Genomic DNA, 27292 nt, shown 5'->3' with positions numbered 1-27292 from the left:
CCACACATAAGGGGCCCCCCACACACTGCGTATTGAATTGTAGGAGTCTTGCTTCTGCGGCTCAGCTGTTCAGTAACAGCGGCCGACGAGGAGCTCCTGCACAGTCAGTCTCGCGGGATAGTAAAGGGAAATCCCACGAGACAGTGACTGTAAGATGCCGATATGTGCTGCATGGCCTATGCTGCTTGCTGCTGCTGTATGTGACGTTGTGTGTGTGTGTGTGTGTGTGTGTGTGTACAGTATGTTTGTGTCTGCATTGCCTGGGGGGAAGTAGACTTTGCCAGCAATAGAAGCAGTAGTGGGAGCCCCCACAACCTACGTTGACCTGGCCCCCACCAATCTGGCACTTTTGCAAAGAGATAAAAAGTTTGGGCCTGTTTAGAGCTTGCCAGCGTAGAATACAGCTTTCTGCATAGCTATGTTCTAAGCCTGTCCTGTGTCAGGATATGAATGCCAAGGGGGTCAAGCTGTGGTTCCCAAACGTTTTTGATAGTATCAGAATATTTTCCACGGCACCCCTAGGCCAAAAGTTCCTTACTGAGAAATTTAGAAAGAAATATTAAATTAAATAAATTGTGTTTATATGTCATCTTTAGATTCAATTATGTGACAAGGGACAGGAGTTGCTTCTGTTTGTCCATATATTTTATAATTGACAGCCATCAGCACTGGTTTTGTTTATTACATTGACCATAAACAATTTGAGTTGGTCCTGGAACACCAGTCCAAGCAGTGGTGCTTTAGGGGTGGGCAATCATGGTGGCTGTCCGGGGCGCTGTGGCTTGGGAGCGCATCTGCAGTCACAGCACCAGCGCACTGGGCACCTGCTGTAGCTCCTGCACACATAATATTCTGCCCCCACTTGTACTCCACTTGCTGGGCAGAGTTGCGCAAAATGGCGTGGCTGCATCATGATGTCACAGCGGAGGAGACATGGCAAGGAGGACAGGAAGTCTAATGGCAGCTGCAAGTCTAACTACAGTACTTCCCATCCTCCACAACCTCTTGCTACTGCCCCTGAGTGAGCCGCTTCCCTGGAGTGATGACCCTGTGTCTTGCCACAGAGGGAACGTGCCAGGCTGTAAGCGCTCCCTCCCCTCTGCCCAGGTGTACAGAGTACTGTTGCCAATTCCCGGCTACTTTTGCCAGCTGGATCTAGCAGCTTCTGGGACCGGAGAGGGAAACATTCTGTAGTACTGTGTGCCAACAGTATCCGGACTCTGGGTCGACACCACTTAGGTCGACAACCTTTGGTCAACAGTGAATAGGTCGACATGAACAAGGTCAACATGCAAAAAGGTCAACATGAGTTTTTCAAATTTTTTTCTATTTTTGAACTTTTTCATACTTTACAATCCACGCGGACTACGATTGGGAATGGTAACCTGTGCCAAGCGCAGTGGTAGCGGTACACTAACTGGGGTTCCCAGTCATTTTACGAAGAAAACGACACCCAAAAACACGATAAACTCATGTCGACCTTTTTTCATGTCGACATTGTTCATGTTGACCTAATGGCCATGTCGACCTATTTCTAGTGTTGACCTAGCCACCGTCGACCAACATGTGTCGACCTAGACACTGTCGACCCTGAGCCCCATACCCATGCCAACTGTGACTGGTAGCTCTCTGTGGGAAGTTACCTGGCACCTTCTTACAGCAACAATGGGCACAATTTTATTTCTGTCTTATGGGAGGACTTTACCTGCAATACCAGAGGGTTGGAGGACCTCAGCATTTTTCTGTTTATAATCAGTGCTTGAAGTGGGGTGGTAAACAGTGGTATGGTATACTGCCACTTTGAGCACTGGGCATAGCAGTTTTCCTGAGGACTTAAAGCTCTGTGCACTCAATTCAACCCTCCAAGTGACCAGACTAAGGACCCACATGTGTGAGTAGCACTTGTGCATTATACTGTAGGACAGATCAGGTGTGACTGAGGGTATACACACTGCAGTACTATGGTGGTGTACCCATTGTTGCTGTGGCGGGACTTTGGTTCACTCCCCTATCACTCTTCTCGTGCAGAGTGGGGAAGTGGGGGCGGCTCCCGTGAGTTGCTTTCAGACGAACACTGCACCGCTGTTGTGGTCTAGCGTATCACAGCCCAGGTGCAGACACTCACTGTAGCAGTAATGTGTATAGGGGGGTTCTGCCTGGCGTAATGTGTATAATGTGCTGTGCCTGCCTGGTTTAATGTGTGTAAGTGGTTCTGCCTGGCATAATGTGTGTAAGGGGCAGGGGCGGACTGGCCACAATAATTACCGGGAAGATTCCCGGGAGGCCGACTCCACTGCGGGGCCGGCCGTCAGCTGAGTGCCTTTTCTCTTATGTGTGTGTGTTGTTTTTTTTTACTATTGTGAAAGTGCTAGAATGGTGTAATACCTACGACTGTACAAGTGTACCGCTGCTTACCTCCGATTGCGTCTCGCGCTTTGACCACTCCGCCTCGGCTGGGAAGAATTCCTCTTCGGGGCCTCTGCCCAAGGCTCAGTCTGGAACCCGACGGCTAAAGGAGACAAGGAATGCTATCACTGTGTGCCCACTCTTTCCTCGTTAGGGGAATAAGTGGCACACCGGGGGGGCCGCGACGTTCACCGGTTAGGTGAATGTCATCATCGGCCCGTGGGCCTCAGCCACCCAAATCGTCACCTATTCGGCACTTGCGCACCTAGGTGGGAGCGAGCCCGCTAGGCCTAGCGGGGTCTCGCGACCGGCGCTCAACACGGACAAGGACACACACTCACAGAGGCTACTCACACTGGTACTCTTGTCAGCTTGCTCGACGCGAACTTCCGCTCCTGGAGAGAGAATGACAGCAGCCTCCCTACAACTAAGCAACGGCTAACAACAGAACTGAGCCTATCTACTACGAACTACAAACGGTTTAACTTGGTTGGCTACTTCACCTAATCTCCATCAACAGGTCAAGCAAATACAGGTTCACAGTGTGCATGCAATACAAATGAGAGTTACCTTTACAATCCGGTCCGATGCAGATTCCGCTACCTCGCCCCAGTTAGGGCAATCTCGAACACACTCTAACTCCTCGCTGAGATCGCCGTCTACTCTGGCACCCGGGGGTAGACTGTGCAAGAACCGGACAGTCTCTCCACAGTCCCTCCCCCACACCAAGGCGTGTACAGGATGCGAGGGTCAGCCGACCCTCCGTACCCAGCCTACAATGTACCCCGCGCGAGCCGCCGCACAGCTCACTCGCCGGAGTATCCAAAGGCAGGGCTCAACCTGTACTAGGAACGCCTCCCTTGGTGCGTCTGTCTAAGGGCCCGGACCCTCCCCCCCTTGTCCTGGCCGTGACACAGGCCTAGTGCCCGCCTAACCGGTGTCCGTTGGGTGACCTGGGCCTTGTGCCCAGGGTCACCTTATAGGTACCCACTGCCCCAACAAACACTTGGGCCTAGTGCCCTCTAGTTGTCCCTCGGGCCTAGTGCCCGCCTACTGTGCCAGAAAGGGGGTGACTTGGGCCTAATGCCCAAACCCCCGTGACAGGCAATGACCCCCCCGCACTCCTAACTGCGCTCGGGCCTATTGCCCGTATGTGCCCACGGGCCTAATGCCCGAACACCCGGTGGGCTAGGGAGGGTATGAGACTCGGCACGAGGCCGCTTACCAGGCCGTAGGGAGAGGCCGCAGTGGGGAGCTTCGTTAGCTCTTTTGCCTCCCACACACCGCGGCACTCTCCGCCGGATCTCCTGGTGGGCTCCTCTTCTCCAGCCGCCTCGCCGTCGTCTCCGCGGGCGTCGCCTGCTGCTCTCCGCGGGGGTCTCTTCCTTCTTCCTCTGCCGCCTCTTCTTCTTCTTCTCGGCCGCCGCCGCCGCTTCTTCTCCTCGGCCGCCACGTCTTCCTCTCTTCGGGAGCTCTTCACTGCTCCGGGTCCGGCGCCGACTGCCCGCTCCCGCTCCGCCGCGTCTGTTATAAGATGCTGGGAGGGGGCGGCGCTATGACGCGACGAGCCCTGATTGGCTCGTCGCGGCATGCTCCCATTGGCTGACCGGGCGCGAGCCCTGATTGGCTCCCGCCCGGCGCCATCCTTGTCTTGCCGCGCCGTGATTGGAGGGGCTTGAATCCTATCGGACGCAAGCCCCTCCGTGATGGAACCCCGCCGCAACGCCGCCTGGGTCCCGCCGCTGTATGTCCGGGGGAGATGGAGGTGGGCTCTCACATTTCCCCCCCTGTTTCCTTTGTAGTCCCTACAAAGATGTGGGCCACTGCCCACTCGAAGTTTGGATCCGCAAAACGGGGGGGCCGGTACTCCCAATGTCGTTCGGGTTGAACGCCTGGGCAGGGTTGCTGAGGTTGGAACGGATGCCTCCGGAACAGAAGCCACCGGGTCAGCACCTTCGGCTGACCCTCCCGATGGCGGGGGGTCTGGTGCAACTCCAGGCGGTGGAGCCCACCAATCCTCTTCCTCCAATTCAGGGGTAGCCACTGGAACCGTCTCAATGGGGAGCAGATCTTCGAATAGACAGGGGCGCAGCATGTTTTGATGCAAAGTGCGGGCACGTCCACTCCCGTCTTCTGCCTTTACTTCATAAACGGGGTTGTCAGGAGACACTCGCCGCTGTACAATGTATGGCATCACCTCCCATCGTTCACTCAACTTGTTCCCAGGCCGCTTCTCTCGGACTAACACTCTTTGCCCCTCAGCAAATGGTCCTCCTACCGACCTCCCGGGGCTGGGGTGTAGTTTGGACCCGATGTTCCCCGCCGCCACATCCCGGGCAAATGTCAGGCGGCGTTTCTGCTCCTCAATCCATCCACTGCGCGTCCACTGATCCTCCTCCACTGGTAGGGACAGATCGAGATCTTGCAGGTCCTTCCCTGGTCAGCCAAACAGCAGATAATACGGCGAGAACCCCGTGGTCCGGTGCACTCTGTTGTTATACACCCACATTAATTCCGGGACAAAGTCGGGCCAGCGCCGCTTTTTGTCAGCCTCCAGGACCCTCAGCATTTGTAGCAACGTCCGATTGAATCGCTCACAGGCTCCGTTTCCCTGTGGGTGGTACGGGGTGGTCCTTGATTTGTTCTTACCATAGGTGCGGCACAGCCGCTCCATCACCCAACCTTGGAAGCACGCGCCTTGATCGGAATGGACGCGCTCTGGGCAGCCGTACCTTCGGATAAAATGCTCGACAATAGCCTTGGCCGCCGTGTCGGCAGTCTGATCCATGGTAGGGACAACCACTGTAAATTTGGTAAAGTGGTCGGTCATCACGATAGCGTACTGGTACCCACGCACCAATTCTCCTATCAAGACATAGTCCACCATGAGGAGCTCAAGGGGTCTGGTGGTCCTGATGGTCTGCACCGGTGCCCGTTGCTCGCGGCTTTTGGTAACAGCGCACCTCCTACAGGTCTGACACACACCTTCTACCAGGGCCTGCAAGCCTGGGAAGAAATACTGTCGACGGATCCATTGCAGGGTCTTCTCTGTCCCAAAATGGGCGCCTTCCTCGTGTGCTTCAGTTACCAGATCACGGGCTAAATGGGGGGAACAATCTGCCACACCTTCCGGAGCTCGTGTTCGAGGTAAGCCTGCCGGCATAATACCCCTCCTCGTACGGCCAACCGTTCCCACTGATGTATCAGCTTTTTGCCCCAGAGCTAAGCTGCAGCGTCTCCGATGAAGACGGCCAGTGATCCCGCTCCTTCCACCCACGCACACACCGCACCTCCTGGTCCTGCCCTTGTTCTATGGCCCAATCCGGCAAGGTCTTCTGTAGCAGAATTCCGCACATCACCTTGGGCTCTGTTGAGCTGGGGGTCATTCTGGTAAGGTCAGGGATCTCCTGCCCCTCCCTCTCTTCATTCGTGGGCCCCGTAGGTAACCCCACCGGATAGCGGGACAAGGCATCCGCCTTCTTGTTCGCCTTACCCGGGCGATATCGAATTTTGAAGGAGAATTTGGCCAAACGAGCCACCCACCGCTGCTCCAGAGCGCCCAACTTAGCCGTATGCAGGTGCGACAGGGGGTTGTTATCCGTGACCACTTCGAAATCGGCGGCGGTCAGGTACTCCGCAAACTTCTCGGTGACCGCCCAGACGACCGCCAGCAATTCTAGCTTGAACGAGCTGTAGTTGTCGGGATTCCGCTCCGATACCCGGAGGCTCCGACTCCCATAAGCAATAACTCGTTCCTGGCCCTCCTGTAGCTGGGAGAGTACAGCCCCCAGGCCTTGGTGGCTCCCGTCGGTGTACAATATGAATGGCTTATCAAAGTCAGCATACGCCAGTACTGGGGCCTGGGTGAGGGCTTGTTTCAGACCCGTGAAGGCGACTTCCTGCGCTTGGTCCCACGCCACCGCCCGATTCCGCACATCCGTGGCCACACCTCGCAACAGTCCATGTAGGGGGCCTGCGATCTTGGCAAAGTCCCGAATAAACCGCCGATAGTAGCCCACCAGCCCAAGAAATGCCCTCAACTCCGTCACATTGCCCGGGGTCCTACAATCTTGGACTGCGGCAATTTTGTCGGGGGTGGGGCACACCCCTTCCTCTGAGACCACATGGCCCAGGTATTCCAAGCTGGACTTCAAGAGGTGGCACTTCCTGGGTTTTAGTTTGAGGCCGTATTGTTCCAGTCGTTGAAGCACTTGTTCCAGTCTATGCAAGTGTTCCTCCAGGGTGGGGGCAAACACTATGATGTCATCCAAATAGATAAGGATTGCTTCAAAGTTCAAGTCCCCGAGGCAGCGCTCCATAAGGCGCTGGAACGTGGCCGGTGCATTGGAGAGCCCGAAGGGCATTCGACAGAAATCAAAGAGCCCCATGGGCGTAATGAATGCAGTCTTCGCCTGGTCTTTCTCCGCCACGGGCACCTGCCAGTACCCACTGGCCAGATCCAGTGTGGAAAAGAAGCGCGATTTCCCCAGAGCCGCCAGTGACTCCTCAATACGGGGCAACAGATAGGCGTCTCGGACGGTGCAGCTGTTCAATCTCCGGTAATCTACGCAGAATCGAATTGTCCCGTCTTTCTTCTTTACCAGCACGATGGGGGCAGCCCATGGGCTCTTACTTTCCTTGATGACACCGTTGGCCAGCATTTGTTGGATCATGGTTTTAACCTCCTGGTACAGCTTCGGGGGAATCTGCCGATAGCGTTCCCGAGCAGGCAGACTGTCCCCGGTGTTGATCTCATGTTCCATCTCGGTCGTGTGGCCAAAGTCTTCCTCGCTACGGGAAAATGACTTCTGACGCGCCCACAGCATCTGTTTTATCCGGTCTACCTCTACTGTACTAAGGCCCTCCAGTGACACATCCATTTGTTTCAGAATCACTTCCCCGTTCCATTCCGCGGTGGGTTCCTGTTTCTCCTCGAGGGCGACGGCCAACGTCCAAGGCTCGCATGCATCTGGTCTTAAAGTAACCCTAGGGCCTGGTTCGATACCACCCTCAGGGATAGCCTCTAGATGAGCTAACACTGACCTGGCCGGGATCTTAATCGGCGAGTTCCCCAGGTTGCACACCCGTAGGGGTACGGCACCATCCCGTACCACCGCTACAGCTCTGGCCAACAGCAAACCGGCCTCCACTTGCCTGAACCAACAAGGTTCTATCACAACCTCCCTCCCTTCCAGCCGCTGCTGTGAACGGACGGGTACTTCTAGGACCACCTCCTGTCTTGCTGGGATCCTCACCTTTTGGTTATGCCGCGTCTTGATCAGGCCTAGGGGACGCAAGGCTTCTACGGAGGCGGTCTCCTCGTTCCGCCGGACGACCCTCTGGAAAGCTTGCTGCACCGGCTTCTGCACACCCAGATACTTCCAGTACTGGGGGCCCTTATCGTGCACGAGTACTTGATCCAGACTCCGCAGGATGTTCATCCCCAGGATCACCGGCCCATGGTGAAACTCCTCGCCACTCACCACTACGAACCCCTTTTTCCCAAGGGATTGCCCATACACCTCCACTTCGATCCACACGACCCCTTTTACGGGAATGGGAAGATTGTTTGCAGCCACTAGGGTCACCCAATTCCCGACACTGGTGGTCGTGAGATGGGCATAGTCTTCCCTAAACCGTTTCTCGGACATGGTGGACACTTGCGACCCGGTATCCAAAAGACAACGTTGATCCCTCCCTCCTAACTTTGCCACTACAGTGGGACACTCACCGAACAAGTCGGATGAGTTGACGACATCTACTCGTGCGCCGTCCTCCCCCGCGGATTGTCCCACTACCGCGAGGGACCTTAGTTTAAAGGTCTCCTACGCCCCTCTCTGCCGGGGCGGCGGGCCGGGCAGTCCCGAGCGAAATGTCCAGGCTCCTCACATTCCCAGCACACCAACTCACGGGGTCCTCTTGGGCGCACCTCTCCTCCCCGACGTCCAGTAGTCTCCGGTTCCCTTTTCTTCCGAGGGTGTTTTTCTTTGTAATGATCCTCGTCGTCCCAACCCCTCTTTTCCGGGTCGGCGTCCCGGCTCTCTGCCCGTTCCACCCTCTGCCTTAACTGGGATACTTCGTCCTGGACGAGAAGGAGCGTGGTGGTTAATTCCTTGATGCAGCCCTCCAAGGGACTAATCTCCGGCGTCCGAACCCTATCTACCGGTTGGGTTTGTGATGTGGACACGGCGCTGAAACTAAATTCCGCATTTTCTTCTTTCTTCAGCGCCATCCCCAACACTTCAAAGAAGGTGAGCTTGCCATCCCCATCGACCTTATCCTGGAGGTAGTTTCGTAGGGACCTACTCCTCAGTCCACCTATTAGGATACCTCTCAAGGTGGAATCCGGATCCCCCGTCATCAAATCGTCATCCTCCCTCGTCTGGATCTCGCTCATGTATTCCTGGATCGCATTAGCGAACTGGGAGATCGTCTCGTCTTCCCTTTGGATTCGTGCGAAAACACGCTTCTTCAGCGTGGTCGTGGTAGCTTTTTCTCCATATACGCCCTTCAGAATGGTGAAGACGTCGGCCAGGCTTTTACGAAGCCGCTCAGGACGTACCCTCACCGTCTTCCGGGCGTCGCCAGTCAGGACCTTCAACGCCAAATTCACCTGTACCCTTTTCGGAATCTGGTAGAGGTCGATAGTGGTCTCCAACTGTTCGATCCACTCCATCAGGGGCATATTCTGCCCGTCAAACTTGTCGAGGTGGTTGAGGGCCGCTCCGATGGGCAACCTGGCCCGAGGCTTATCGCTAGGCTCGGCACCCGTCTCATCGCGAGACTCGTCACCTTCGCTCTCCGGCTTGTCTGCTTGGTCCATCTTCTCCAGTGATCCTGCCGACTACGCCAAATGTGAAAGTGCTAGAATGGTGTAATACCTACGACTATACAAGTGTACCGCTGCTTACCTCCGATTGCGTCTCGCGCTTTGACCACTCCGCCTCGGCTGGGAAGAATTCCTCTTCGGGGCCTCTGCCCAAGGCTCAGTCTGGAACCCGACGGCTAAAGGAGACAAGGAATGCTATCACTGTGTGCCCACTCTTTCCTCGTAAGGGAAATAAGTGGCACACCGGGGTGGCCGCGACGTTCACTGGTTAGGTGAATGTCATCATCGGCCCGTGGGCCTCAGCCACCCAAATCGTCACCTATTCGGCACTTGCGCACCTAGGTGGGAGCGAGCCCGCTAGGCCTAGCGGGGTCTCGCGACCGGCGCTCAACACGGACAAGGACACACACTCACAGAGGCTACTCACACTGGTACTCTTGTCAGCTTGCTCGACGCGAAATTCCGCTCCTGGAGAGAGAGTGACAGCAGCCTCCCTACAACTAAGCAACGGCTAACAACAGAACTGAGCCTATCTACTACGAACTACAAACGGTTTAACTTGGTTGGCTACTTCACCTAATCTCCATCAACAGGTCAAGCAAATACAGGTTCACAGTGTGCATGCAATACAAATGAGAGTTACCTTTACAATCCGGTCCGATGCAGATTCCGCTACCTCGCCCCAGTTAGGGCAATCTCGAACACACTCTAACTCCTCGCTGAGATCGCCGTCTACTCCGGCACCCGGGGGTAGACTGTGCAAGAACCGGACAGTCTCTCCACAGTCCCTCCCCCACACCAAGGCGTGTACAGGATGCGAGGGTCAGCCGACCCTCCGTACCCAGCCTACAATGGACCCCGCGCGAGCCGCCGCACAGCTCACTCGCCGGAGTATCCAAAGGCAGGGCTCAACCTGTACTAGGAACGCCTCCCTTGGTGCGTCTGTCTAAGGGCCCGGACCCTCCCCCCCTTGTCCTGGCCGTGACACAGGCCTAGTGCCCGCCTAACCGGTGTCCGTTGGGTGACCTGGGCCTTGTGCCCAGCGTCACCTTATAGGTACCCACTGCCCCAACAAACACTTGGGCCTAGTGCCCTCTAGTTGTCCCTCGGGCCTAGTGCCCGCCTACTGTGCCAGAAAGGGGGTGACTTGGGCCTAATGCCCAAACCCCCGTGACAGGCAATGACCCCCCCGCACTCCTAACTGCGCTCGGGCCTATTGCCCGTATGTGCCCACGGGCCTAATGCCCGAACACCCGGTGGTCTAGGGAGGGTATGAGACTCGGCACGAGGCCGCTTACCAGGCCGTAGGGAGAGGCCGCAGTGGGGAGCTTCGTTAGCTCTTTTGCCTCCCACACACCGCGGCACTCTCCGCCGGATCTCCTGGTGGGCTCCTCTTCTCCAGCCGCCTCGCCGTCGTCTCCGCGGGCGTCGCCTGCTGCTCTCCGCGGGGGTCTCTTCCTTCTTCCTCTGCCGCCTCTTCTTCTTCTCCTCGGCCGCCGCGTCTTCCTCTCTTCGGGAGCTCTTCACTGCTCCGGGTCCGGCGCCGACTGCCCGCTCCCGCTCCGCCGCGTCTGTTATAAGACGCTGGGAGGGGGCGGCGCTATGACGCGACGAGCCCTGATTGGCTTGTCGCGGCATGCTCCCATTGGCTGACCGGGCGCGAGCCCTGATTGGCTCCCGCCCGGCGCCATCCTTGTCTTGCCGCGCCGTGATTGGAGGGGCTTGAATCCTATCGGACGCAAGCCCCTCCGTGCTGGAAACCCGCCGCAACGCCGCCTGAGTCCCGCCGCTGTATGTCTGGGGGAGATGGAGGTGGGCGACCTCCCCCGTTCCCCCAACACGCCGTCCTCTCACATTATAATCAGCAAAGCCACCTAGTGGCCGCCGGCAGAACTGACAGCACATCCCCTGCTTAGCCTCAGGCTAGGCAGGAAGTGTGTGACTGGTGTTTACTTCCTGCCTGAGGCTGAGTGCTGTAGAACAGAGGCGCGGAGCTACAACAGAATTAAATATGGGATACAGTCAAAAGAGGTACGGTAATAGCTGAATGAGGGGAACAAGGTTCTGTATAAAAAAAACTCTTCTCCAGTTCCAGCTCCTCCACTCTGCTCTATGCATGCCAGCCCCTACTCCTCCACCCAGCAATGTGCATGCCAGCCCCCCCTCCTCCACCCAGCCCTGTGCATGCCAGCCCCCGCTCCTGTACACAGCTGTGTGTGTGTCAGCCAGCCCCTGAACCCAGCCCTGAGTGTGTGCCAGCCCCAACTCCTATACCCAGCCCTGTGTGTATGTGCCAGCTCCTGCTGCTGCACACAACCCTGTGTGTGTGCCAGCCCTGCGTGTGCCCCTGTACCCTGCCCTGTGTCTGTGCCAGCCCAACTCCTCTACCCAGCCGTGTGTGAGAGAGAGTGTGTGTGTCAACCACGCTCCTGTACCTAGCCCTGTGTGTGCCTGCCCCCACATCTCTATACAGCTTGTGTGTAACAGCCACTAAAACCAGCCCTGTGTGTGTGCCTGCCCCCCTCCTGTACCCAGCCCTGTGTGTGTGTGTGTGTGTGTGTGTGTGTGTGTGTGTCTGCCCCCCTCCTGTACCCAGCCCTGTGTGTGTGTGCCTGCCCCCCTCCCGTACCCAGCCCTGTGTGTGTCTGCCAGCCCTCGCTCCTGTACCCAGCCCTGTGTGTATGCCTGCTCCCCTCCTGTACCCAGCCCTGTGTGTGCCTGCCCCCCCTCCTGTGTGCCCAGCCCTGTGTGTGTCTGCCAGCCCCCGCTCCTGTACCCAGCCCTGTGTGTGCCTGCCCCCACATCTCTATCCAGCCTGTGTGTGTCAGCCACTAAAACCAGCCCTGTGTGTGTGCTAACCCCCCTTCTGTACCCAGCCCTGTGTGTGTGCCTGCCCCTCTCCTGTACCCAGCCCTGTGTGTATGTGCCAGCCCCTGCACCCAGCCCTGTGTGTGGAAGCCCGTGCTCCAGTACCCAGCCCTGTGTAACAGTCCGTATTCTATATGTACCCTGTGGTCCCTGCTTGGCGTATTGATCAGCAGGAACAGCCTGATCTTGCATGTCCCTCTGCCTGTGCCAAGCCAAGCTCTTCTCCCTACATGTCTCTCTCCTCTTTTCCTCCTTCCATCTGTGTCTCTCCCTATCCACCATTCCCCATCCCTTCTTTCTTTTCTTGTATCTCTCCTTCATGGTATATCTTTCTCCCCTTCTCATCATATAGTTATATCCAGACACATCAGCGTAATAAAAAAAACACATGCCAGCTGTGCAGTAGTCTGCTTTGCACCTTCTATCCCAGGCTACTTACTAACCCTCTCACAGAACTGCCATAGCGTGCCATTCAAATGACAAAGCTAAGCAGACTGGGCATTATTATTTCACCCACTTACGGCCATGGGTAATGCCAAGCTTTCTGGGTTTTCAATGCTGACCAATTTGCAACCCATGCGGCAATGTCAGCTACAAATTCTTTGCTACAGAGCTTGGAAAACTTCCAGAATTACAACCATTGCTGTGTAAAGGATAGTCTGCGGTGCCGAAGTCAGTAATAGGTCTCTACAAACAATGTAACTATATCGCAGAGCATGCGCTGCTGGTGCCTAATCATTGCAGAGCTCACAATTTACGGTATTACACAGCAGAGCTAATTTCTTTGCAGGTGCCTGTTTTTTGGTGCCAGCAGAACTTGTTCCTTCTGGGTCGCACAGACCACATAGCTTATTACTACTGGGTACCACAGACTGCAGAGTTTATAACTGCTGTGTGCCACAGACTACAGCGTATTGATGTTACGTGTCACAGAATCCAAGTTTATTATTGCTAAGTGCCACAGACTGGGTGTGGATCATTGTTTAGACCCTAACTAGGTCGACAGTCATTAGGTCAACCACTATTGGTTGACAATGCAGGGCCGTAACTAGGTGTGCGCTAATGGTGCCTTGCCCACAGCGCAAATGCTGACCAGTCACATAGGTAGCTGGGTAGTGCAGCGCTGCAGCTCCCTTTCCCACGTTTGCTGCTGGGAGAGATGACGTCTCTCCCAGCCCTCCCCCAATGCCCTGCGCTGCGAAGAGCGCAGCATAGGGCGGGAAGAAGACAAGGTGCCTGCCGGATGGTCACTGGTAAGGAGAATACTTGCTCTCTCTCTCTCTTTCTCTCCCTCCCTCCATCTCTCCTCTTTCACTCTCATCCCGCCCATTTTTTTTATGTAAAAAGGTAGACTGTGTCTGCCTCCTGTAAAACCAGGGACTCTGCCTGCCTAAATGTATAAAAAGGGACTCTGCCTGCCTAATCTGATGAAAAGGGGGGACTCTTCTGCCGTAATGTGTAAAAAAGGAAGACTCTGCTGCTGTAATGTGTAAAAATGGGGACTCTGCCTGCCGTAATGTGTAAAAGGGAGCTCTACCTGCCTAATGTGTAAAAGGGTACTCTACCCGTCGTACTGTGTAAAATGGGGACTACCTGCCATACTGTGTAAAAGGGGGCCTACCTGCCATACTGTGTAAAAGGGGGCTCTACCTGCCGTAATGTGTAAAAGTGAGCTCTGCCTGACGTAATGTGTAAAAAGGAGCTCTGTGGCCTCGCCCCTTCCCCATGAAGCCACACTCCTATATTTTTTACACGTGCCTACGCCGTGCACTGGCCCTGTTTTCTATATGGGGGGAGGGGCACTTATGCTGTTTCTTGCACACAGCGCTAAAATGTCTAGTTACGGCACTGTGACAGTGACTAGGTTCACGCCTGAAAAAGGTCAACATGGGTCAAAGGTCAACATGGAAAAAGGTTGATATGAGTTACTGGAATTTTTTATATCGTTTTCTCTGTAAAGTGATCGGGAACCCCAATTAGTGAACCGTGTCCCATCGCAAGGCTCGCTTCGCTTGGTTGCTATTCCCAATCATAGTCCACGTGGATCGTAAAGTATGGAAACATTCACACGCAAAAAACCTCATGTCAACCTTTTCTTGTGTCGACCTTTGCCATGTCAACCTATTGTCAATGATATTTGTGATCTTTGGGTAATGAGTTTGGTCTCTCTGTGGTAACAATTGTGTGTCTATTTGAGGGAGTTTTTGGAGTTTGTGTTCAGTCTCATTGGTGGTGGCTGGGTGCTATTTGGAATATGGAGGTTTGGGGTTTGTCACTGCAGGTTAAAGGTCTGTAAGTGTTGGGGCCAGTAGATTACCAATAATCTTGAAACCAGCAATGTGTAGCAAAGTTCTAATTCCGCCTACTTTGGTGTTGGTCCCGCCTACAGTCTATTTGGTGCATTCCGCGTGAGGCCACTTCTAGAAATTTTTCCAGGGCCACTTTTAGTTCCCAATCCGCCCCTGGTAAAGGGTGCTGTCTGACGTAAGGCATACAATCTGGCATCAGGGACATAAATGTGAGGGGCATAACTTGGTGCAAGGGGCATTACTGTATGGGGAATAAAAAATATGGTGCAAGGGGCATTACTGCCTGGGGCATAATTTGGTGCAAAGGGAATTACTGTTTGGAGCATAAATAATATGGTGCAAGGGGCATAACGTGTATAAACAGGGCTCTACCTGGCATAACACGTGTAAGAGGATCTACCTGGTGTAATGTGTATAAGGGGCTCTACCTGGCGTAATGTATATAAGGGGTACTATTGTGAGGTACAAGGTGATTGATGGACACTACTGTGCGGTGTAATGTGAATTGGCACTATTCTGTTGCCACGCTCCTTCCCCATGAAGCCACGCCCCTATATTTTTGCACACTGTCCCTATTCTGAATTTGGGAAGGAGGGGGCTCAAAGTACACCCCAGTGTATCTAGGCACACAGTTTGAGAACAATTGAGGTAAAGCTTATTTGCTTTTGTGTATTAGGAAGTATTTAAAAGTCTCTGTAACCTCACATTAATAAACATTTTACATTTACATTTTGGGCAAACAACTCTACAATCACCAGCCCAAAATATGGTAAAACAGGCTTTCTGTATGGAAGAATATGCTTCAGCTTCTGGGTGGGGAGCACAGTGCATCCCGATAAGAGCTATTTGTGATCACTGGGCTTCTGGGTTTAGGACCCGGGAATTTTTCTGTGCATGCGCAGAGCGACGCGGGCGTCTTGGGGGGGGGGGGGGGTGCTGGGAGGTATCCGATTGGATCTTGCTGGCATTTAACTCATGCACTGGAAATCTGCAAACAAACGCATAACCAGTACATCCCATTCTTAGATAATATTTGTGACCTAGAGACCAATGTATGCAATCCACATCCTCAGATTCAAGAAAACTGCTCGAAAAGCCTTTTAATACATTCAGGTGATACTAAAATGATGTGAAAAGGGTGTGAAAAAAAACTTTTTCACATTATTTTGTAAAAAAAAAAATGTTAATATATATTAGAGATGAGCGGGTTCGGTTCGTCGAGATCCGAACCCCCCCGAATGTCACGTGATTTACACGGGTCCGAGGCAGCCTCGGTTCTTCCCGCCTAAGACGCAAAATCCGAACGGGGGAAAAGTCATCATCCCGCTGTCGGATTCTCGCGAGATTCGGATTCCATATAAAGAGCCACACGTCGCCGCCATTTTCACTCGTGCATTGTCGATTGAGTGGAGAGGATGTGGCTACGTTGCCTGAAAAGCTCTATATCTGTGCTCAGTGTGCTGCATTGTGGTGACCACCAGTATATAGTAGTACAGTACAGTAGTCCATTGCTGTATCTTGCAGCTCCGTGTCAGACTCAGTTCTATTCTCCTGATCAGTGCTCAATATCTGCTGCATTGTTGTGACCAGTATATAGTAGTACAGTGCAGCATTGTGGTGACCACCAGTATATAGTAGTACAGTACAGTAGGCCATTGCTGTATCTTGCTGCACCGTGTCACTTCTAGTATCCTAATCAGTGCTTAATATCTGTGCTCAGTGTCAGTGCTGCATTGTGGTGACCAGTATACTACAGTACAATAGTCCAGTGCTGTTCTCGCTGCTCAGTGTCAGTTCTAGTATCATCAGTGCTCAGTAAAATCACTGCTCAGTATAATCAGTGCTCAGTAAAATCAGTGCTCAGTATAATCAGTGCTCAGTATAATCAGTGCTCAGTATTATCAGTGCTCAGTATAATCAGTGATCAGTACAGTATAATCAGTTCTCAGTATAATCAGTGCGCTGTTAGACGTGCACCTGTTTCCCCCCATTAGTGCATTGGTATTTAGACAGTTGATGAAGTTATTGTGTCCCCGGTACAAAATCCCATCTAGATTCCACTTCACTAGGCAGACGATAGCGAGATTTTACCAATTAATATCAGTGATTTATAATTATTAATTACAGTGATCTTGCCAAATGATTCCAGTGATTTTGTCATTTTCTTCCAGTGATTTTGACCAATAATACCATTGATTAGAACGAATAACTCCTGTGATTTTGTCATTTTCTTCCAGTGATTTGGACCAATAATACCATTGATTAGAACGAATAATTCCTGTGATATTGAGGTGTTTGTATCGCTTAGCTTAGCCATCCAGCGACCACAGTGCACCTCTTTTTCTCTTTTCTTTGCGTCATGTGCTGTTTGGGGACAATTTTTTTGAAGTGCCATCCTGCCTGACACTGCAGTGCCACTCCTAGATGGGCCAGGTGTTTGTGCCGCCCACTTGGGTCGCTTAGCTTAGTCATCCAGCGACCTCGGTGCAAATTTTAGGACTAAAAATAATATTGTGAGGTGTGAGGTGTTCAGAATAGACTGGACATGAGTGGAAATTATGGGTATTGAGGTTAATAATACTATGGGATCAAAACTACCCCCAAATCCTATGATTTAAGCTGTTTTTGAGGGGGTTTTGGGAAAAAAACACCCGAATCCAAAACACACCCGAATCCGACAAAAATTTTTAAGGGAGGTTTTGCCAAAACGCGTCCGAATCCAAAACACGGCCGCGGAACCGAATCCAAAACCAAAACACAAAACCCGAAAAATTTTCGGTGCACATCTCTATATTCCCATTAGTCACCAATACGTGCACATATAGGAGACGAGATGGCCACTCACCACAACTCATCATTAAGGGGGTAATTCAGAATTTAGCAGATCAACAATAAGTTACTCTGACATACAGGGGGACGCCCAGCACAGGGCTAGTCCGCCCCGCATGTCAGGCCCGACCCCCGCACAGGAATAAAAGCATTGCACGGCGGCGATGCTTTTGTACCTGGCAGGGAGCTACTCGCAGTGTACCGGTCGCAGCGGCTGCGTGTGATGTCACGCAGCCGCCGCACCCTGCCCCCCCAACTGTCTTTAATACACCTCCATTGTCCGGACCGCACCCTGCCAACAGCATTCTAATGCCATTGGCACGCCCCCTCCCACCCCGCGACCGCATCTGCCTGTCAATCAGGCAGAGGCGATTGCAGCCAGTGAGATGATGATAGCATGTTACTGGGCTCCCGGGGTGCGCACGCGCAGTGCGGCAGCTGCACGTACACACTCCACAAAATAATTCAGACTCCAATCACTGCCGCTGCAGCGATCCAGTCAGAATTACCCCCTAAAACTTTGGGGTGGTTGTGTTAAGCCAATCAGTGTCTAACTGTCATGTTATAGGGGTATATTCAATAAAAATCGGGTCCATTCCGACATGCAGTTGTCGGAATGGACCCGACAACCCCTATACAAAGAGCATCCAAATCCGACTGTTGGATTTGGGCGTTCCCGATGTCATGTCCTGCTGCTGCTGTCAGCGGCTGCCGGGTTCGCTGACAGCAGCAGCAGGGGGAGCAGTCAGTAGCACCAGGGGGAAGCTGTCAGTGACTGCCATGGGAAGATGTCTGCGGCGCCGGTGGGGGGGGAAAGATTTCTGCGGCGGTGGGGGGAGCAGCGGGGAGAGCAGCGGAGGAGGAGGAGGAGGAGATGGAGCGGAAGAGAGGAGGAGACGCTGGGGAGGAGAGGGGGAGACGGGGTGAGCAGTGGCTGCATGCAATGTAACTGGAGGCTCACGGCAGTGTCCACCCGGCTCCAGCAAGCGGGACCTCGCTTGCTGGAACTGGGTGGACGCTGCCCCATCCTCCTGCTACGGCTGCTCTTGGAGCCGGGTGGACGCTGCTGCTGGGTCCCTGCTCTTCCCGCAGCTCTCCCAACCCCCCCCCCCCCCCCTGCCCCCGTCTCCTGTTCTCAGCTCCCTCAGATTGTCGGAAACGGGGCTAAAACCTGTTGGGTTTGGCAACGCTTCCGACAATGCACGCAGCGTGCATTCCAACAGCATTCCCGAAAAATGCTGTTGGAAAAAACACGGCCGTAATGAATAGGTTGGACCCATTCCGACCTAAAACTGTCGGAAGCCGACGGCAGCTTCCGACAGTTATTGAATATACCCCATAGGCTGTGTTTCAAAAATAACATTTAGGAGCATATTTATTGGTAGTTTATCTCTCTCTTCTTTATCACTCTTCAAGGCTGTACCTTGACGTCCTGTAAGTATCATCAAGGAGCTGTATACACTATACGAGGTCTGTGGTCGGGTCCGCATTGCCAAGCAGTGACTTCTGATAGTAACATGTATTCACTATATTTTTTATATAGACAAATGATTCTTTGCATATTAATTTACTCCACTATTTAGGCACAATATATACTTGGTTGCCCCTGACCTGCAGACATGTCACATTAACGTATTGATTTGCATGGACAGGTTACTGCCTCCAATAAGATCAGCGCAATTCTCTCCTGAATTATGATGTGCTGCTGTGACCATTCTAACTATCTCATTGGCTGCAGTTTGATTGTTTCCTGTTCAGCTGGAACACACGGACACATAGTGCAGGAGATGAAGAATATGACACATTTATCATAGGCATAAGCACCGTAACAATAGAGAAAACAATTTATGTATCGCTGTGTAAGCCTTCAGAGTGTATTAATGTTTGCTAAATTAATATTACTTTAATTACCATGCAGCTGTAACTATCGGGTGTGGATCATAGGGTCGATGGTAACTAGGTCGACAGTCATTAGGTCGACCACTATTGGTCAACAGTAACTAGGTTGACATCTGAAATAGGTCGACACAGTCATTAGGTCGACATGAAGTTGGACACGGAAAAAGGTTGACATGAGTTTTTTTCATTTTTTTGTGTAATTTTCTTCATAAAGTGACGGAGAACCCCAATTAGTGCACCGCGTCCCCTCGCATGGCTCGTTTCGCTCGCCATGTTTCGGGCAAGGTGCCTCGTTATGCTACTGATGCGCTCGGCACAGGTTACTATTCCCAATCATAGACCACGTGGATTGTAAAGTATGGAAAAGTTCCAAAAAAAAAATAAGAATTTACTTACCGATAATTCTATTTCTCGTAGTCCGTAGTGGATGCTGGGGACTCCGTCAGGACCATGGGGAATAGCGGCTCCGCAGGAGACAGGGCACAAAAATAAAGCTTTAGGATCAGGTGGTGTGTACTGGCTCCTCCCCCTATGACCCTCCTCCAAGCCTCAGTTAGGATACTGTGCCCGGACGAGCGTACACAATAAGGAAGGATATTGAACCCCGGGTAAGACTCATACCAGCCACACCAATCACACCGTATAACTTGTGATCTGAACCCAGTTAACAGTATGACAAACGTAGGAGCCTCTGAACAGACGGCTCACAACAAATAACAACCCGATTTTTTTGTAACAATAACTATGTACAAGTATTGCAGACAATCCGCACTTGGGATGGGCGCCCAGCATCCACTACGGACTACGAGAAATAGAATTATCGGTAAGTAAATTCTTATTTTCTCTAACGTCCTAAGTGGATGCTGGGGACTCCGTCAGGACCATGGGGATTATACCAAAGCTCCCAAACGGGCGGGAGAGTGCGGATGACTCTGCAGCACCGAATGAGAGAACTCAAGGTCCTCCTCAGCCAGGGTATCAAATTTGTAGAATTTTGCAAACGTATTTGTCCCTGACCAAGTAGCAGCTCGGCAGAGTTGTAATGCCGAGACTCCCCGGGCAGCCGCTCAGGATGAGCCCACTTTCCTTGTGGAATGGGCCTTGACAGATTTAGGTTGTGGCAAGCCTGCCACAGAATGTGCAAGTTGAATTGTGCTACAAATCCAACGAGCAATCGTCTGCTTAGAAGCAGGAGCACCCATCTTGTTGGGTGCATACAATATAAGCAGTGAGTCAGACTTTCTGACTCCCGCCGTTCTTGAAATATATATTTTCAATGCCCGGACCACGTCCAACAACTTGGAATCCTCCAACTCGTTAGTAGCCGCAGGCACCACAATAGGCTGGTTCAGGTGAAACGCTGACACCACCTTAGGCAGAAAATGAGGACGCGTCCGCAGTTCTGCCCTATCCGTATGGAAAATCAGATATGGGCTCTTATATGATAAAGCCGCCAATTCTGATACTCTCCTGGCTGAAGCCAGGGCCAGTAGCATGGTTACTTTCCATGTGAGATACTTCAGCTCCACCGATTTGAGCGGCTCAAACCAATGGGATTTGAGAAAATCCAAGACTACATTAAGATCCCACGGTGCCACTGGGGGCACAACCGGGGGCTGTATATGTAGTACTCCTTTTACAAAAGTCTGGACTTCAGGAACTGAAGCCAATTCTTTCTGGAAGAAAATCGACAGGGCCGAAATTTGAACCTTAATGGACCCCAATTTGAGGCCCATAGACAATCCTGTTTGCAGGAAATGTAGGAATCGACCCAGTTGAAATTCCTCCGTGGGGGCCTTCCTGGCCTCACACCACGCAACATATTTCCTCCAAATGCGGTGATAATGTTGTGCAGTCACCTCCTTCCTGGCCTTTACCAGTGTAGGAATGAGCTCTTCCGGAATGCCTTTTTCCTTTAGAATTCGGCGTTCAACCGCCATGCCGTCAAACGCAGCCGCGGTAAGTCTTGGAATAGACACGGTCCCTGCTGAAGCAGGTCCCGTCTTAGAGGTAGAGGCCACGGATCCTCCGTGAGCATCTCTTGAAGTTCCGGGTACCAAGTTCTTCTTGGCCAATCCGGAGCCACTAGTATCGTTCTTACTCCCTTTTGCCGTATAATTCTCAGTACTTTTGGTATGAGAGGCAGAGGAGGGAACACATACACTGACTGGAACACCCACGGTGTTACCAGAGCGTCCACAGCTATTGCCTGAGGATCTCTTGACCTGGCGCAATACCTGTCCAGTTTTTTGTTGAGGCGGGACGCCATCATATCCACCATTGGTTTTTCCCAACGGTTCACAATCATGTGGAAGACTTCTGGATGAAGTCCCCACTCTCCCGGGTGTAAATCGTGTCTGCTGAGGAAGTCTGCTTCCCAGTTGTCCACTCCCGGAATGAATACTGCTGACAGTGCTATCACATGATCTTCTGCCCAGCGAAGAATCCTTGCAGCTTCTGCCATTGCTGTCCTGCTTCTTGTGCCGCCCTGTCTGTTTACGTGGGCGACTGCCGTGATCCGACTGGATCAACACCGGCTGACCCTGAAGCAGGGGTTTTGCCAGACTTAGAGCATTGTAAATCGCTCTTAGCTCCAGTATATTTATGTGAAGAGACATCTCCAGGCTTGACCATACTCCCTGGAAGTTTCTTCCTTGTGTGACCGCTCCCCAGCCTCTCAGACTGGCATCCGTGGTCACCAGGACCCAGTCCTGTATGCCGAATCTGCGGCCCTCTAACAGATGAGCACTCTGCAACCACCACAGAAGAGACACCCTTGTCCGTGGCGATAAGGTTATCCGCTGATGCATCTGCAGATGCGATCCGGACCATTTGTCCAGCAGATCCCACTGAAAAGTTCGTGCGTGGAATCTGCCGAATGGAATCGCTTCGTAAGAAGCCACCATCTTTCCCAGGACTCTTGTGCATTGATGCACAGACACTGTCCCTGGTTTTAGGAGGTTCCTGACAAGTTCGGATAACTCCCTGGCTTTCTCCTCCGGAAGAAACACCTTTTTCTGAACCGTGTCCAGAATCATTCCCAGGAATAGCAGACGTGTCGTCGGGGTCAACTGAGATTTTGGAAAATTCAGAATCCACCCGTGTTGTTGCAGCACTAGTTGGGTTAGTGCTACTCCGTCTTCCAGCTGTTCTCTGGATCTTGCCCTTATCAGGAGATCGTCCAAGTAAGGGATAATTAATACGCCTCTTCTTCGTAGAAGGATCATCATTTCGGCCATTACCTTGGTAAAGACCCGAGGTGCCGTGGACAATCCAAACGGCAGCGTCTGAAACTGATAATGACAGTTTTGCACCACGAACCTGAGGTACCCTTGATGTGAAGGGCAAATTGGGACATGCAGGTAAGCGTCCTTTATGTCCAGGGACACCATAAAGTCCCCTTCTTCCAGATTCGCTATCACTGCTCTGAGTGACTCCATCTTGAACTTGAATTTTTGTATGTACAGGTTCAAAGATTTGAGATTTAGAATAGGTCTTACCGAGCCGTCCGGCTTCGGTACCACAAATAGCGTGGAGTAATACCCCTTTCCCTGTTGTAGGAGGGGTACCTTGACTATCACCTGCTGAGCAAACAGCTTGTGAATGGCTTCCAATACCGTCGCCCTGTCTGAGGGAGACGTTGGCAAAGCAGACTTTAGGAACCGGCGAGGGGGAGACTTCTCGAATTCCAACCTGTAACCCTGAGATACTACCTGCAGAATCCAGGGGTCCACCTGTGAGCAAGCCCACTGTGCGCTGAAATTCTTGAGTCGACCCCCCACCGTTCCTGAGTCCGCTTGTAAGGCCCCAGCGTCATGCTGAGGGCTTTGCAGAACCCTGGGAGGGCTTCTGTTCCTGGGCAGGGGCTGCTTGCTGCCCTCTCTTACCCCTTCCTCTGCCCCGAGGCAGATATGACTGTCCTTTTGTCCGCTTGTTCTTATAGGAACGAAAGGACTGCGGCTGAAAAGACGGTGTCTTTTTCTGTTGGGAGGGGGTCTGAGGTAAAAAAGTGGATTTTCCGGCAGTTGCCGTAGCCACCAGATCCGATAGACCGACGCCAAATAATTCCTCCCCTTTATACGGCAATACTTCCATATGTCGTTTGGAATCCGCATCACCTGACCACTGTCGCGTCCATAAACTCCTTCTGGCAGATATGGACATCGCATTTACTCTCGATGCCAGAGTGCAAATATCTCTCTGCGCATCTCGCATATAAAGGAAAGCATCCTTTAATTGCTCTATAGTCAATAAAATACTGTCCCTATCCAGGGTATCAATATTTTCAGTCAGGGAATCCAACCAGACGACCCCAGCACTGCACATCCAGGCTGAGGCGATGGCTGGTCGCAGTATAACACCAGTATGTGTGTATATACTTTTCAAGGTAGTTTCCAGCCTCCTATCTGCTGGATCCTTGAGGGCGGCCGTATCAGGAGACGGTAACGCCACTTGTTTTGATAAGCGTGTGAGCGCCTTATCCACCCTAGGGGGTGTTTCCCAGCGCGCCCTAACCTCTGGCGGGAAAGGGTATAATGCTAATAACTTTTTTGAAATTAGCATTTTTCTATCTGGGTTAACCCACGCTTCATCACATACATCATTTAATTCCTCTGATTCAGGAAAAACTACAGGTAGTTTTTTCACCCCCCACATAATACCCCTTTTTGTGGTACTTGTAGTATCAGAGATATGCAAAGCCTCCTTCATTGCCGTGATCATATAACGTGTGGCCCTACTTGAAAATACGTTTGTTTCATCACCGTCGACACTAGATTCAGTGTCTGTGTCTGGGTCTGTGTCGACCGACTGAGGTAAAGGGCGCTTTACAGCCCCTGACGGTGTCTGAGACGCCTGGGCAGGTACTAACTGGTTTGCCGGCCGTCTCATGTCGTCAACTGATTTTTGTAATGTGCTGACATTATCACGTAATTCCATAAACAAAGCCATCCATTCCGGTGTCGACTCCCTGGGGGGTGACATCACCATTATCGGCAATTGCTCTGCCTCCACGCCAACATCGTCCTCATACATGTCGACACACACGTACCGACACACAGCAGACACACAGGGAATGCTCTTATCGAAGACAGGACCCCACTAGCCCTTTGGGGAGACAGAGGGAGAGTTTGCCAGCACACACCCAAGCGCTATAATATATATGGGAACAACCCTATATAAGTGTTGTTCCTTATAGCCGCTTAAATATATAAAAATATCGCCAAAATATGCCCCCCCTCTCTGTTTTACCCTGTTTCTGTAGTGCAGTGCAGGGGAGAGTCCTGGGAGCCTTCCTCACAGCGGAGCTGAGCAGGAAAATGGCGCTGTGTGCTGAGGAGAATAAGCCCCGCCCCCTATTCCGGCGGGCTTTTCTCCCGGAGTTTTAGACATTTGGCATGGGTTAAATACATACATATAGCCTCAATGGCTATATGTGATGTATTCTTTTGCCATAAAAGGTATTATATATTGCTGCCCAGGGCGCCCCCAGCAGCGCCCTGCACCCTCCGTGACCGTCTGGTGTGAAGTGTGTGACAACAATGGCGCACAGCTGCAGTGCTGTGCGCTACCTTCATGAAGACTGAAGAGCCTTCTGCCGCCTGTTTCCGGACCTTCAATCTTCAGCATCTGTAAGGGGGGTCGGCGGCGCGGCTCCGGGACGAACCCCAGGGTGAGACCTGTGTTCCGACTCCCTCTGGAGCTAATGGTGTCCAGTAGCCTAAGAATCCAATCCATCCTGCACGCAGGTGAGTTGAAATTCTCTCCCCTAAGTCCCTCGATGCAGTGAGCCTGTTGCCAGCAGGACTCACTGAAAATAAAAAACCTAAAAAACTTTTTCTAAGCAGCTCTTTAGGAGAGCCACCTAGATTGCACCCTGCTCGGACGGGCACAAAAACCTAACTGAGGCTTGGAGGAGGGTCATAGGGGGAGGAGCCAGTACACACCACCTGATCCTAAAGCTTTATTTTTGTGCCCTGTCTCCTGCGGAGCCGCTATTCCCCATGGTCCTGACGGAGTCCCCAGCATCCACTTAGGACGTTAGAGAAAATAATTTAAAAACTCATGTCGACTTTGTACATGTCGACCTATAGACCATGTAGACTTAATGCATGTCGGCCATTAGTGGTCGACCTAATGAGTGTCGTCCTAAGTGCAGTCGACCTAAAGACCGTATCCCATAATTATCTACCCTCTTTCTATGTGCATTACCATTATCAAATCACAGGAGCGGTAAGCCAGTGTGCGCTGTCAGTAAAGTGAGTTAACAGTGACGTGGCAATGTAGATTTAGGAGATTTGCAAAATGCCTCTGACAAGCCAAGATGAGCAGTAATAAATGACCCACAAAAGGATAGCTGTTGTGTGCTAATAATTATAAAAACGGTGGGGATCACTTGCCAATATTTTTAGAAAGGTTTATTTCCCATCTCTTATCCATCTGTGATACGTAATACGGAGTGAACTCACTTTTTCCATTTAAAATCCAGAGAGATTGTCTGTGTTATTCTGCTTTTGGACTCTCTGCAAATTCCAACTATTAAACATCATTTCTATAGACGCCAGAAGAATTACACAACTTGTTATAATAATAAAGTCACCACGTTTCTCGCTCATTTGTTTTGCATTGTCATTAAGAATATTTTGCTGCTCAGTGTTAATACTCTTATTTAATAGATATATTTTGTTCTTGCAAACTTGGAAAATCTGATGGTTTGTGCTGACATCTGAGCAGGGCGCATGTAGGCAGGCCTATTCCCTAAAATATTCAGACATACAAAACTGTATCATTGCTCTTCCAAACGGGTCTGGAGTGCTCAATGAGAGAATCACAGGAGCTTTAAATGGCAGCGGAATACAAAGTATCGGTTTGGAGCTGATTCTGCCTTGGACATGTCCTTTGCCGGTGGCACGTCAGTGACTTTTATGTGACTTTGTGCTAATGGCACTACAAAGCTCTTTCCTGGTGTACATCTGTGCATCCAAATGTTCAAGAACTGAGGTGTCCCTGTCGGTGTCTGTAGACGCAGAAGTACCTATTGTGCGTCTTTAGATTGCACCTTCATAACTTGTGCTATCCCTATAGAAGGGAGAGTTTCCCCATTTGTGTATGGCCTCCTATGGGAACAGTTGAGCATTGTTTTGCCCAGGGTCTACATTGCTGTAAAGACAGCCCTAGTGTGCGCAACTACTTTCATTGAGATGCCAACACTACCATAACACGCCAATAAGATGGACCATCTCTGTGCATGTGCTAAGCCTAATCATGAGTACTAATCATAAGTAGTGGTCCAAGACCCATCGCAGTATATGTCCACATAACTCTACTGCTTGGACCCAATCTGTGAAATAGGTTAATCACGGATTGGAAGGTGATGACTTTGGGCCAGCTTTACAAACCATCCGTAGGTTTGGATGGTGGTGGCCAAAGGTGGTCCTCAAGGACCCCTAACACTTTATGTTTTCAGATCTCCTAGCTGGTGCCCAAGTATATTCATTACTAACTGACTGTCACAACTGAGGGCCTGAGCTGACGGGAGGCAGCCTCAGTTGTAGGGGCTGAGATGTACCGGAACCTGGGAGGTTGTATCAGACCCCGGGACATGTAAGTAACATGAATAATAACTGCCCGAAGGCGTGACCACGACAACTTGGATAAAAGTCAATGATGTTTATTATGACAACTCCGCAACACAGCAGCAGTAAAAGAAAACGTAAAAGTCAGCAAAGAATAAATACAGTTCCTGGGTACTACAGGATGGCAGGAGCCACAGGGCACTGGTAGTGTGAGATAGTTCTTATAATCTTCTAGATGGAAAGTCCTTACCAGGCCCGACTGTAGCAATGGAGATAACCCAGGATTGTACCAGCTGGTGTTCCAGGAAAAGCTGGGTTGCTGAAGATAAAACGGCTGCTGTGGATACTGGCTGGAACCAGACTGTTGTTAGCACGGAGTGGATACTGGCTGGAACCAGTTAAATAATAAATGAACTTGGGAGCGATGAAATATGAACTGAAATGTAGAACTTGAGAGCGGAGAAATAATAATACCGGTGGAGAGTGGTAAAGTGTAGAAAGGACACCGGCCCTTTAAGAGAAGCTGTACTCTGCTGGAAGCAGGTAATGTTGTAGCTGGAAACAGATGAATCCACAAT

This window comes from Pseudophryne corroboree, chromosome 1, assembly GCF_028390025.1.
Source record: "Pseudophryne corroboree isolate aPseCor3 chromosome 1, aPseCor3.hap2, whole genome shotgun sequence".
Lineage (NCBI taxonomy): Eukaryota > Metazoa > Chordata > Amphibia > Anura > Myobatrachidae > Pseudophryne > Pseudophryne corroboree.
This window is presented reverse-complemented; position numbering follows the sequence as displayed.